General features: G+C 33.9%; 1 protein-coding gene across 10 annotated transcripts in view; it reads left to right on the forward strand.

Moving 5' to 3' along the window:
* The window catches only part of ANKRD12 (ankyrin repeat domain 12), a 202,872-nt gene that overhangs the window by 24,508 nt on the left and 165,364 nt on the right, over window positions 1–13,000 (forward strand). For all 10 annotated transcript variants that reach the window (XR_012471634.1, XR_012471635.1, XM_074201603.1 and 7 more), the window contains exon 2: window positions 5,301–5,393. The gene's annotated coding sequence lies outside the window, so the exon portion shown is untranslated. The remainder of the gene's footprint in view (window positions 1–5,300; window positions 5,394–13,000) is intronic.

Raw genomic sequence — 13,000 nt, forward strand, 5'->3', positions numbered from 1 at the left:
TTTTTGTTGCTCTTTGGGCATATTTCCAAATTCTCTTCAGAAAGGTTGGATGAGTTCACAGCTCCACCAACTATGTAATAGTGTCCCAGATTTCCCACAACCCTTCCAACAATGATCATTATCCTGTCTGATCACATTTGCCTGTCTGAGAGGTGTGAGGGAGTACCTCAGAGAAGCTTTAATTTGCATTTCTCTAATAATCAATGATTTGGAGCAATTTTTCATATGACTATGGATTGCTTTGATCTCATCTGCCTTTGCCTGTCCTTTGACCATTTGTCAACTGGGGAATGGCTTTTTTGTAAAAAAAAAATATGACAGTTCTCTGTATATTTTAGAAATGAGTCCTTTGTCAGAATCCTTAGTTGTAAAGATTGTTTCCCAATTTACTACATTTCTTTTGATCTTGGTTACAGTGGTTTTATCTGTGCAAAAGCTTTTTAATTTAATGTAATTGAAATCATCTAGTTGGTTTTTGGTGATGTTCTGCATCTCTTCCTTTGTCATAAACTGCTTCCCTTTCCATAGATCTGACAGGTAAACTAGTCCTTGATCTTCTAATTTGCTTACAGTATTGTTTTTTTTATGTCTAAATCCTGTATCCATTTGGATCATATCTTGGTAAAGGGTGGGAGATGTTAGTCTAATCTAAGTTTCTTCCATACTAACTTCCAATTTTCCCAGAAGTTTTTATCAAAGAGAGTTAAAAGGTTATCTTCTTAAAGGGATCTGTTTATGATTTTGGTTTTGTTTCTCTAGTTTATAACATTGTCCTTGGCATATAGTGATTAATAAATACTTTTTTCATTTAAAAATGTAAAGTTTAGAGCAGCTAGGTGGCGTAGTGGACAAAGCACCGGCCTTGGAGTCAGGAGTACCTGGGTTCAAATCCGGTCTCAGACACTTAATAATTACCTAGCTGTGTGGCCTTGGGCAAGCCACTTAACCCCATTTGCCTTACAAAAACCTAAAAAAAAATGTAAAGTTTCCTGTTTTCTGGTTCAGAAAAATCACCTGCACAAATACAAATTAAAGAAGATATAACTTAAGTAATGGGTTGTTTTTTTTTGGTGAAAAAGACCTAGGAGTTTTAATAGATTTCAAGCTCAATATTAGTCAATCAATTTCCCCCTTCCCCCATCAAGTTTCCAGTTTTTTCCCACCATGAAAAGGGCTGCTATAAATATTTTTAAAGTAAAGGTCCTTTTCTTCTTTCTTTGAGATTTTGAGGCTATATACTAATATGCCTAAGAATTAAATAATTTTAAGGGAAATGGTTACAAATTTTTCCATAATGATTTAGAACAGTTCACAGCTGTGCATTAATATACCCATTTTCCCCATAACCTTCAAGCATTTTTCATTTTCCATTTTTTGTCAGTTTTTGCCAGGCTTATAAGTAGGAGGTAGTATCTCAGGTTACCTTTGATTTGCATTTCTCTAATTCCTAGTTATTTTAGAACATTTTTTAATATGGTTGTTGATAGCATGGATTTTGACAGCAAAATATTTCTTCATATCCTTTGATTATCAATTGGGGAATGATTCTTATTCTTAAAAATTTGACTCCGTTCCTTTCCTGATTCACTTCTAATTTTATGTGCATTGGTTTTGTCAAAAATCACTTTTAAATTTTATGTAATCAAAATTTAATTTTATGGAATTTAAAATCATTTATTTTGGGGCGGCTAGGTGGCGCAGTGGATAGAGCACCACCGGCCCTGGAGTCAGGAGAACCTGAGTTCAAATCCGACCTCAGACAATAATAATTATCTAGCTGTGTGGCCTTGGGCAAGCCACTTAACCCGGTTTGCCTTGCAAAAACCTTAAAAAAAAATCATTTATTTTACCTGTGTCAAATTCTTTCTCTGTTTCATCATCAACTCTTCTGCCCATTGTTAGATAATTTTTTTTGTCTTGCCCCTCTAATTTGTTTATGATATTATCTAAATAATGTGCCCATTTGGAACTTGTCTTGTTACATAGTATTATATGTTATTGGTCTCTACCTAGTTTTTGTTAGACCTCTTTTCAGTTTTCCAAATAGGTTTTTTTTTTAGGTTTTTATTTTTTTTTTCAAGGCAAATGGGATTAAGTGGCTTGCCCAAGGCCACACAGCTAGGTAATTATTAAGTGTCTTGAGACCAGATTTGAACCCAGGTACTCCTGACTCCAGGGCCGGTGCTTTATCCACTGCGCCACCTAGCCGCCCTGCAAAAGGTTTTTTCCCCTTAGTTCTTTAAAGTAATTCTTTGGGAGTTTGATTAGTATGGCACTCAATAAGTAAATTAATGTAAGTGGTGTTGTCATTTTTTATCATACTGACAGCTTGGCCATGAACAGTTAATATTTCTCTACTTAATTGTCTTTATTTGTATAATAAATATTTTATAATTGTGTTCATTTAGCTTCTGTTGGCTTGGCAAATGGATTCACTATCAATAATTTTATACTGTCTCTAATTACTTTAAATGGAGTTTTCATTTCTTCTAGCTGGATTTTGTTGATGATTTGGATGGGTTTTTGTTCTGCAGCTTGCTATGGATTGCTAATTTTTTTCAATTTTTTTAGCAGATATTATAGGGTTATCCAAATAAACCATCATATCATCTACAAAAAATAATCATTTTGTTTCCTGTTTACCTATATTTATTTTTCCAATTTTTCTTTTTTTTATATTATTGCTTCAGTTAACATTTCTAGCAATATATTGACTAGTGATGGTTGATAAAGAACAGTTTTTCTCTACCCCTGGTCTTTTTTGGAAAGGTCTCTAAGCTTATCTCCATTTTATATAATGCTGACTCTTGGGTTTAGAGAGATGTTATTACTCATTATATTAAGATAATCTCTCTATTCCTATGCTTTTTAAAAAACAGGAATGGATGTATTTTGGCAAAAACTTTTTCTGCATTGATTTCTATAATTGGGATTTTTGTTTTATTTTTAATACTATCCATTGTGTTTTCCATTTTTCTAATATACTATACATTATATTTTCAGTTTTTCTAATACCAACCCTTCATTCTTGATATAAATCCAGCCTGGTAGTAGTGTTTTATGGTATGATGCTAATATTTTATTTGCTTGCTAATGGCTTATTTAAACTTTTTGCATCAGTATTTATTTGGTGTGTTGATTTATAGTTTTCCCTCCCTTTGTTTTGACTTTCCCTGGGAAAGGTTTCAAAATCATATATCATAAGAGGAATTTGGCAGGACTTCTTTTTTTATTTCTTCCAAAAGTTTATTATTAGAATTAATTGTTCTTTAACTGTTCAGTAAAATTTGCTTGTGAATCATGTAATCTTAGAATTTTTTATTTTGGGAGTTCACTTATGGCTTTTTCAATTTCTTTTTCCTAACAAGGATTTGATTTTGAAGTAGGTGTCTGTGTTCTATGAAACTGGGCAATTTATAATTTTGTATATAGTCATCCCTTTGATTTAGATTCTCAGTTTAATTGGCATACAGTTTAGTAAAAATCACTCTCATTAATTTCTTTTGTTTCTTCGTTGATTGTGAATTCTCCTTTTTCATTTTTAGTAGAGGAAATTTGGTTTTTTCTTCTTTCTTTTTCTCTTTTAAATCAAGTTAGCTAATGGTTTATTTATTCCCTTTGAATCATCCCTTCACCCCCCAACAATTCCTATTTTTACTTCTTCAGATTTTTTCTTTCTATTTTGTTAATCTTTATTTTTTTTCTATTTCGTGGTTAATTGGGATTTTTAAGATAACTGATTTTTTCTAGTTTTTAATTTGTATGCCCCTTTTAGTTATTTTGTTCTTTCTTTTATTCATGAAATTGTTTAGAGATACATATTTTCTATTATTCTTTGACCACATTCCCACAATTTGCATATTTTGTCAGTTTTCAATATCTTTAATGAAATTGGGGGGTTTTTGTTCTTTAGGATTAAATTATTTATTTTATTTCATTTTTAATTTTTGCATTAGAGTTAGAAAAAATTCATTTAATATTTCTACTTCTACTTCTGCTTGCCAGATTTTATGCCCTAAATACGTGGATAGCTTTTGTGAAGGGACCATGCACATCTGAGAAACAAATACACTCCTTTCTATTCCTATTCAATATTCTCCCAAAGTCTATCACATCTAGTTTTTTCCTAAAATTATATTCAGATTCTTCATTCCTTTTTTTTTTTTTTTGGTTAGATTTATCTAAATTTGAGAGAGAATAAAATGAGATTCTCTGTGATTATAGCTTTTGCTATTTCTTCCTATAACTTTTACTTTAAGAATTTATTGATATATAACAAATAATATTTTGATTTTTTTATTTTCAATATAAAATCTGGGAATATCTTTTCCTATCTTATTGAAATGGCTAATATTTCTAAAAACAATAAATAAAAATGGTAAGAATGTGGATCCTTACTCTTTGTTTTCTGTTAGTAGGAATGCTTCCTCCATTTTATGTTTCTCCATTTAATATTGGGTTGGCTTTTATTGTAATTTTAATTCTATTGAAGAAAAGTTTCTCTTTTGACCATTCCTTTTTGGATTTTATTTTACTGTGGGACTTTATAATCCTTTAAAAATATCTGTTTGTCTACACATTTTATAATGTTGATAGTTTGAGTTTGATTTTTGTATAATATATATTAGGGATAGCTAGGTAGTACAGAGTATAGAGTGCTATAACCTGGGGAAAGTTACTTTATCTCTGTCTGCCTCAGTTTTTTCAGCTGTAAAATCAGAATAATAAAAGCATCCCTACAAAATGATATAATAATTGTAAAACATTTAGCCCATTTTCTGGCTCTTGGTAAGCTCTATGTAAGCATTATTAAGGTATTATTGTGATTTTTATTAGATTTCAGAAAACTAGAAGCAACTTAAATGTTCAACAAGGATACGATTAAATAATGGTACATTAATGTACTCAAATTCTTTAATATAGGAAGGTATAAGGAAAACAAAGAAATCTGGAAAACCTTTATGAAATAATGAAAAAAGAAAGAAAATAGATCTAGAAAAATGGTGTATGTACTAACTACAGTTATATGAAGAAAAAGTAAATGAAAATAAAAAAGATGAAAGAATACTAATGGGACTTCGAAAAAGTAGTCAAATAGCATTATGATACTTTTAAAATTAAAACTCAATAACAAATGTAAATATCTGCTAAGCAAGATTAGTAAGCTATATAAATAGCTAGATTTTCAGTGTTAACATTCTGTTTGAAACATTTTAAAAAGAAAAGCTATTGCTATCATTATAATTTGTTTTGTTTTTTCTTCTGCATTATATTCATGGTATTTTATTTTTCCTTTTTAGATATTTCTATACTGATTTGACCAGTGCTAAGCAAGCTAAGGAATTAAGTCTGGTCACAACCAACTGATATTACTACTGTGACTCTGCTTTTAGGTAATTGTTTTTATTTGTCATTTTTTTTATTTGCCTGATCATCTGAATGATTTATAGAAATAAGAGTAAAATGTGTTTCCAGAAAACCATGCAAAAATGTTTCTTCTTGTATTACTAGCTGAATTTTTAACATTAATGCCTTATTCTTATCTGGTGCTGCTTAAAAACTTATGATTAAAAATTAGGAGCACAGAGGGTGACTTATGAATAGTAGAAGAATTCTGTTTCACTAGAACACTCATGGCCTATTAAGATTTTCTATACCCCTGATTGGTCATTCTGAGATAAGTAAGAATAAATTAATTGTCACTGCTGTTTTATGTTACTCATCACATTTATCAAATTATATGCCATGTGGATTTCATAAATTCTTTACCTCTGGAGTTTGGGCATTATCTGCATTTAAGAGATTAGAGGACAAATTAAACTTGCCTAATTACCATCGCACTAATTGAGGGGAAAGCCTAATGTCTCTACCTCTGTTTTATCTAATAAAGTCTCTGACTTCTCTCTGCCTCTTCAAATTTTAAAGCCCAGAGTTATCTATACTCAGAAGAACAATCATTTGATCATCAAGCATTTATTAAGTTCTTAGTGTGTTCTAAATTTTCTTCAAAGCCCTAGGGTTTTTCTGGTCTAGAGATTATGGTAACCACAATTAATGAAGTAGTTGCATGAGTAGAGAGTTCCTATCTTCATGGAGTTTATATTCTCATGGGAGAAACTATATAAATAATTCTAAAAGTGCTTATGAGATAAATACTGATTAGATGGTTCCAGCAGTTGGGAGGAACTGCTGCAGGAGATAACCCTAAAACTGAATCTTAAAGGAATCTAGGGCCTCTCAGTCTCTAAAGTGAATAGAGAACATTCCAGAATAGAGGACACCAGTGCAAAATGCACTAAGAAAAGAGATTAAGATTATGTGATAGGAACAGAAAGTAGACATGGAAGGAATAATGTATAAGAACACTGGAAATATTTTTAGAAAAGAAATATATGGTAAAGAACTTTAAATATCAAAAGGACCATTTCAGTTGAACCCCCTCCTTTTCTCAATCTCTTCATCCCAGAATCCCTTGACATCATCTCCCATTCTCTCCTTTCCCTCTGTGACAAAAAGTGGCTTTTCTTGCCAACATCAATTCCTATACATGTACCCTTGGTCCTATGTGCTTCTTTCTCCAGCACATTGCAAGCTTAATCAACTCCTTTCTCTAATCTTTGCACCTATCTATTGGTGTCTTCCTATCTATTGGACCTTGAAAAATACCCAAATGTCCTTAAACTTTAAAAAGTCTTCACTAGAATCTACCATATCTTTAAGCCATCATTTTATTTCTCTTCTTTCTTCCTTTGACAAACTTTTCAAATGTTTTTTACCTGTGATTACTGCCTCCACTTCTCCTTTCATGTGCTCCTCCATGCTTTACAGTCTCTGGTTTACCTCATCACTCACCTACAGCTTCCTTTTCAAAAATTATCAATAGGAGTGGCTAGGTGGCCTAGTGGATAAAGCACCGGCCCTGGAGTCAGGAGTACCTGGGTTCAAATCCAGTCTCAGACACTTAATAATTACCTAGCCGTGTGGCCTTGGGCAAGCCACTTAACCCCCATTGCCTTGCAAAAACCTTAGAAAAAAAATTATCAATGACCTCTTTTTTAAAAAACTAATTAATTAATTTTGAATTTTACAATTTTCCCCCTAATCTCACTTCCCTCCCCCCACCCCTCACAGAAGGCAGTCTGTTAGTCTTTACATTGCTTCCATGGTTCAATGCTTTCTTAATTGCTAAATCTAATTGTGTTTTTTCCTAGTCCTCATTCTTCTTGACCTATCTGCTGCATTGAAACTGCTTCTCATTTTCTCCTCTTGAATAAGTTTTTCTCTCTGAGCTTTGCACACTTCACTGTTGCCTTTCACTCCTCCTACTTGACTAACCACTCTTTAGTTTCTTTGGCTGGTTCCTTATCCAGATCACAACCCATAACAGTGGGTGGAATTTCATTATTATCTTATGCCAAGGACTTCTAGAGTTCCTTGATCATTTCTATCTGATCAGTTGTCAAATTATACTCTTTATACCTTCATAGATCTCTTTCATCTGACCCTTCTTTCTACTCATGCAACTGATTCACATTAGTAGTGGTCGCTATCACCTCTAGCCCAGAAAATCACAACAGCATCCTTATTGGCCTTCTTCCTTCAAGTATCACTCCTTTCGAATCCATCCTTTGCACTACTATCAAAATGTTTTCCTTTACACCCAGATCCAACCATGTCACTTCTCTACTCAATAGAAAGAAATATAAATTCATCTGTTATACTTTAAAAGTCCTTTACAACCTTGCCCAACCTGTCTTTCTAGCCTTATTGTACATTATCTTCATTCCTGTACTCTTTGATTCAACCAAACTGGCATTCTTTCTTTACCTCCTATATGACACATCAGCCATTGCTGTATTTTTGCACTGATTTTTTTTCCTATGCTTTTCATCTTTACATCATGGAATTTCTTTATATCTCTTCTGTGTGAAAATTTTGCCATTTCCCTCAACTAATAGTAATTCTATTCAAATTACCTGTAATTTTATACTTTGTATTTGTATTTATTATTATTATTATTATTATTAGTGTATTCTAGATATATTTGTATATGTCCTTATTATCACCCCAATTTGATTATATACTTCTTTGAAATGAATATTGGTTTCATTTATTGTTTTTGTTTCTCTAGCACTCAGAAGAGTAGTTGGTGCCTAATAAATGCTTGTGGATTGGGGCCGAATAGAAATTTATATTTGACCCTAGAGGTGATAGAAAACTATTGGTGTTTGATTAGTAGGTGACATGATTTGTACAGACCTTTAAGAAAATTAGTTTGGCAGTTCTGTGGAGAATTGATGAGAGTGTGAAAAGAACTGAGGCAGAGAATCTAATTAGAAAATTTTTGTACTAATTCAGCTGAGGAATAATACAAGACTGAATTAGGATGCTGACTGTGGGAATGAAGATAAAGTATCAAATGTGAAAGATTTGTGAAAGAGAGAAATCATACATCTGAATGGATATGTGGGGTAAGAGAGGGAGGGAGGGAGGGGGAGAGAGAGAGAGAGAGAGAGAGAGAGAGAGAGAGAGAGAGAGAGAGAGAGAGAGGAGTCAAGGATGATCTTTAAACTTGTAGAGCTGAATGACTGAAAGTGTGGATGTACCATCAATAGTAATAGGGAAGTTTAAAAGTAGAGCATTTTATAGCATAAGATAATGAATTCTGTTTCAGACATGAAGAGTTTGAGATAAAGCAGATAGAAGATATTCTGTGATATAGAGTACCATTCATTAGTGGTATTTTGGGGGAGCTTATTTGCTTCAGCCTGCTTCAGATTGTCTGTTTGCCTCCTTTTTTCCTTGGGTGATGATTTGTCCCTTCTTCTGAACCTTTTCTTAGTCCTCACTGTGACCTTTAATCACTACTCTTCCCTAATTCATCACTCCCTTTACAAACCTATTACTTTCCCACTTCACAGTTTTGATCCCATTATATTTAATTAGTTCAACTATAATATTGGTCTCTTGAATCCTTTGCCTTATTGCTGCCAAACCCCAATCTTAACTGACGATCACAGTCTGTCTTTTCCACTTTTAATTAAATTCTTTTGTACACAGTAGTGGCAATCAAAGGACCATTCACTGCAAATATATCATTTGATTTCTGAATTCTATTGCTGCATGACAGTTCTTTTATCCTTTCCTCATTGACTCTCCAGCCTCCTCAATATATCTTTTCTAGATCATGACCTTTGATCTCTACCTCATCAAGAGAATACATGTCAAGAGATTTCTTCCCTTTTGTCCATTTCAAAATCCTTCAGCATCATGTTTTATTCTTGCCTCCTTTATTCCAGTAGCCTTTACCCTTATCAGGACCAGACCATCTCACTGTGCCCTCATTTGCATTTTCTTCTTTCTCTTAAGACTTTATTCTTTCAACCTGGATCTTTTCCTAATTTTTAGTCTCTCTCTATTGGCATTATTTTTAATGCACAAACATAGCTGGGTCTTGCCTTTCCTTCAAAAACTGTCAAAATAATCTTTCTAAAATACAAGTGTGTCACTGTCTCTGTATTCCTCAAGCATCTTTAGTGTCTCCTGCTGACTTTTAGGACAAAATTCATACTCTCCAGCATGTCATTTAAGGTCATTTGTAATTGGGTTCTACTTTATTTTTTCTTATTTATCCCATTACTGCCCTGTACTTGTCTGTTTCCTTATAATTTCCCAGTAAGCTCCTTGAGGGCAAAACCGTTTTTCAGTTTTCTTTTTTTATCCCTAGCACTTAGAACAGTACCCTTGCTCATAGCAGATTAAAAAAAAATGTATGTTTGTTTAAGTTGAATTTGGTCAGTATAGCCTACTTTTTTTTCTTTGTTTCTTCTGTGGATCTTGCTTTTCTACCTAGATCTGTTATTCATTTAGTTCTCCTTATATTTATCCTTGTATTTCTAGACCTACAATATCTAAGATGCACATCCACAGATCTCAGTTTAGTAAAACCCTTGTTTCATACTTCTCCTACCTTGATTTGTCCTTGCTATGTAGACCTTCAAGATGAGATTGTGGAATCACATTTGGGTATTTGTCATCAGTGTGTATGTGTGTATGTGTGTGTGCATGTGTGATATTTTGGATTGCAGAAAGAATTAAACTATTCTTCAAAAAGTTCTAAGGAATTTAGAATGTCAACAAGTCTAATGTCAAGATATTTTTGATCTTTAATATTTTAAAAGACATTAACACTTTTGCTTTTAGAATGTAAATTAAAAACCGTATAATAAGGCAAAAAACTATTTTGTTCCAAGGCCCTTTCTCAGTCTAATTTGTTTTATTACAGTGAATTATGTTAAATTCCTGAGATTAAGATGTAATTGATAGGACTAGTTAAATTCAAATCGCAAATGTCAGGATACTAAAAGAAATGGAAACATTGTTGAATGCAAGTAAGATGCTGGAAACTCATCAAGATATTTATCATTTAAAGCTAGTATTTTGCATTCTTAAATGTGTTCATAATTATATGTTGGGAATAGAAATGTTTCCTTGGGAATGTATCTTTGAAATTATTCAAGAAGTCTTAGAAAAATTGTTATAGAAATATTATCTATTTCTTTTTAAATAAAAAAAACTTCCTAATCTTCCTTTTAAAAAAAAATCACGTATATATATATATATATCCCTCCAAGGGGATCTTTCTTTTTAAAAATAGAGGTATAGTTGAGCAAAACAAATGAAAACAGTACCATATCTTACAACTGTACCTTCTTTCTCATGAATAGGTCTTTAAAGAGGAGGAAGTGATAACTTCTGGAGCAGGGGTAGGCAAACTAAGGCTCAAGTGCCAAATCTGGCCAGCATCTTTTTGTACTACTTGAACAAAGAAGAATTTTTTTTATATTTTACATTTAAAAATACAAAGAACTTTATTTTAAAATGTAAAAACCATTCTTATCTCAGTACGAAAACAGATGTGCTATGTCTGTTCCAAAAGAAAGCTCTAGAATGATTAGTTACTGTATTGATCATAGTTCTGATAGCTTTCAGAATTATTTTCCTTTACATTGTTTTGGTCATTATGTAAGTTATTTTCTTGGTTTTGCATGTTTTTCTCTGCATCAATTCATACAGTTCTCAGGTTTCCTAGAATTCATTTTTAACATTTCTAATAATTATTATAATATTCTTATATTTCTATACCATTTTATTTGTTCAGCCACTCCTCTCAAAAGTGAACAGCCATTTTACTTCTAATTCTTTGCTACTACAAAAAGTACTGCTATAAATAATTTCCTAGATAAGTCTTCCCCTGTGTCATTAGCCTTGCACCAAGGCCTTTGATACTTTCAGTCATAAGGGTTTATGGAAAATTGTGTCAAAATTTGATTGCTCAGACCTTAGGGGGCAGAGCCAAGATAGCGACAGGAGAAGAGCCTCTCTCAGGTGCTCTCGCTCTCTATTATTTCAAAATTCATAAAATAAGGACTCTTAACTAAATTTTCGAGAGACATAACCCACAGAGGGATCCAGTGAGGCAATTCTCCAGCCCAAGGCAACCTGGAAAATAGTGGAAAGGCTCTACTCCACAGGGTTAGAGGGGTGGCTGCCCGAGTGAAGGAACTTCAGCCTCCTGGAGGCAGCCCCAGGGTGCCTGGGAGCTGCAGCTCACAGCAGTGGGGTCAATTTCCTGACCTACACCCTGGGGAGTACCAGGCACGACTTGGAAGATGGGGGGGGGCAAACCTTTGTCGTAGCAAGCATGTGAAACCCAGCCCTCAGGGCACTCAGCAAGCAGCATGGCCAGGGCAGCCCAGATCCAGGAAATGGAAGCAGGCAGAGCCAGTAAGCAGGAGCTCCCAGGCAACTGAGCCTTGAGTGCTCGGCTTACCAAAGGGAGGGAAGTGGAGAGAGACTTCCGAGATTTGTCCTCTTTACCTGGAACAGGACTCTGGAGCTCTGACCACATTCAGATCCTGATCACAGTCTAGGCCCCACCATAGAACAGCAGGGCCTCCCCTCCCCCCCCCCCCCACCTCAGCCCTGAGGCAGAGGGTTGTGCTTGTGGTCATTCACAGACTAGGAGGGAAAACAGAGCTTCACACACTGAGATCCTTGGGGGGAGGGGGAGAAAGAAGAGGAACACCATTGAGAAATAAATTGTCTATGATCCCAAGAAGGATCAAAGTACTCAGTCTGAAGATGAGGAAGTACAAGCTCCTGAATCTAAAGACTGCAAGAAAAATGGAAATTGGGCTCAGGCTATGACAGAGCTCAAAAAAGATTTTGAAAATCAAGTGAGGGAGATACAAGAAAAATTGGGAAAACAAATGAGAGAAGCAGGAAAAATGTGAAAAAAGTCAGCAGCTTAGTCAAGAAGATCCAAAAAACTGTTGAAGAAAATAACATGTTTAAAAACAACATAGGTCAAATGGATAAAAACAATTCAAAAAGTGATTGAGGAGAAGAATGCTTTAAAAAGCAGAACTGGACAAATATGGACAAAGAGATAAGAAAGCTCTCAGAGGAAAACAAATCCTTCAGAAGTAGAATGGAACTAAAGGAAGTTGCTGACTTTATGAGAAGAAACAATACTTCAAAACCAAAAGAATGAAAAATTAGAAGATGTGAAACATCTCATTGAAAAAACAACTGATCTGGAAAAACAGATTCAGGGAAGATAATTTAAAAATTACTGGGATACCTGAAAGTCATGATCAGGAAAAAGAGCCTTGACATCATTTTTTGAGAATTCCTACAGGAAAATTGCCCAGATATCCTAGAAGCAGAGGACAAAAATGGAAATTGAGAGAATCCACTGATCTCCCTCAGAAAGGGATCCAAAAAAAAAAACCCAGGAATATTATAGCTAAGTTCCAGAACTTCCAAGTCAAAGAGAAAATATTACAAGGGGCCAGAAGGACACAATTCAGATATCATGGAACTGCAGTCAGGATCACACAGGACTTAGCAGCAACTACATTAAAGGCTCGTAGGGCTTGGAATATAATATTCCGGAAGGCAAAAGAGCTCAGAATGTAACCGAAAATCAACTACC

This window comes from Macrotis lagotis, chromosome X, assembly GCF_037893015.1.
Source record: "Macrotis lagotis isolate mMagLag1 chromosome X, bilby.v1.9.chrom.fasta, whole genome shotgun sequence".
Lineage (NCBI taxonomy): Eukaryota > Metazoa > Chordata > Mammalia > Peramelemorphia > Peramelidae > Macrotis > Macrotis lagotis.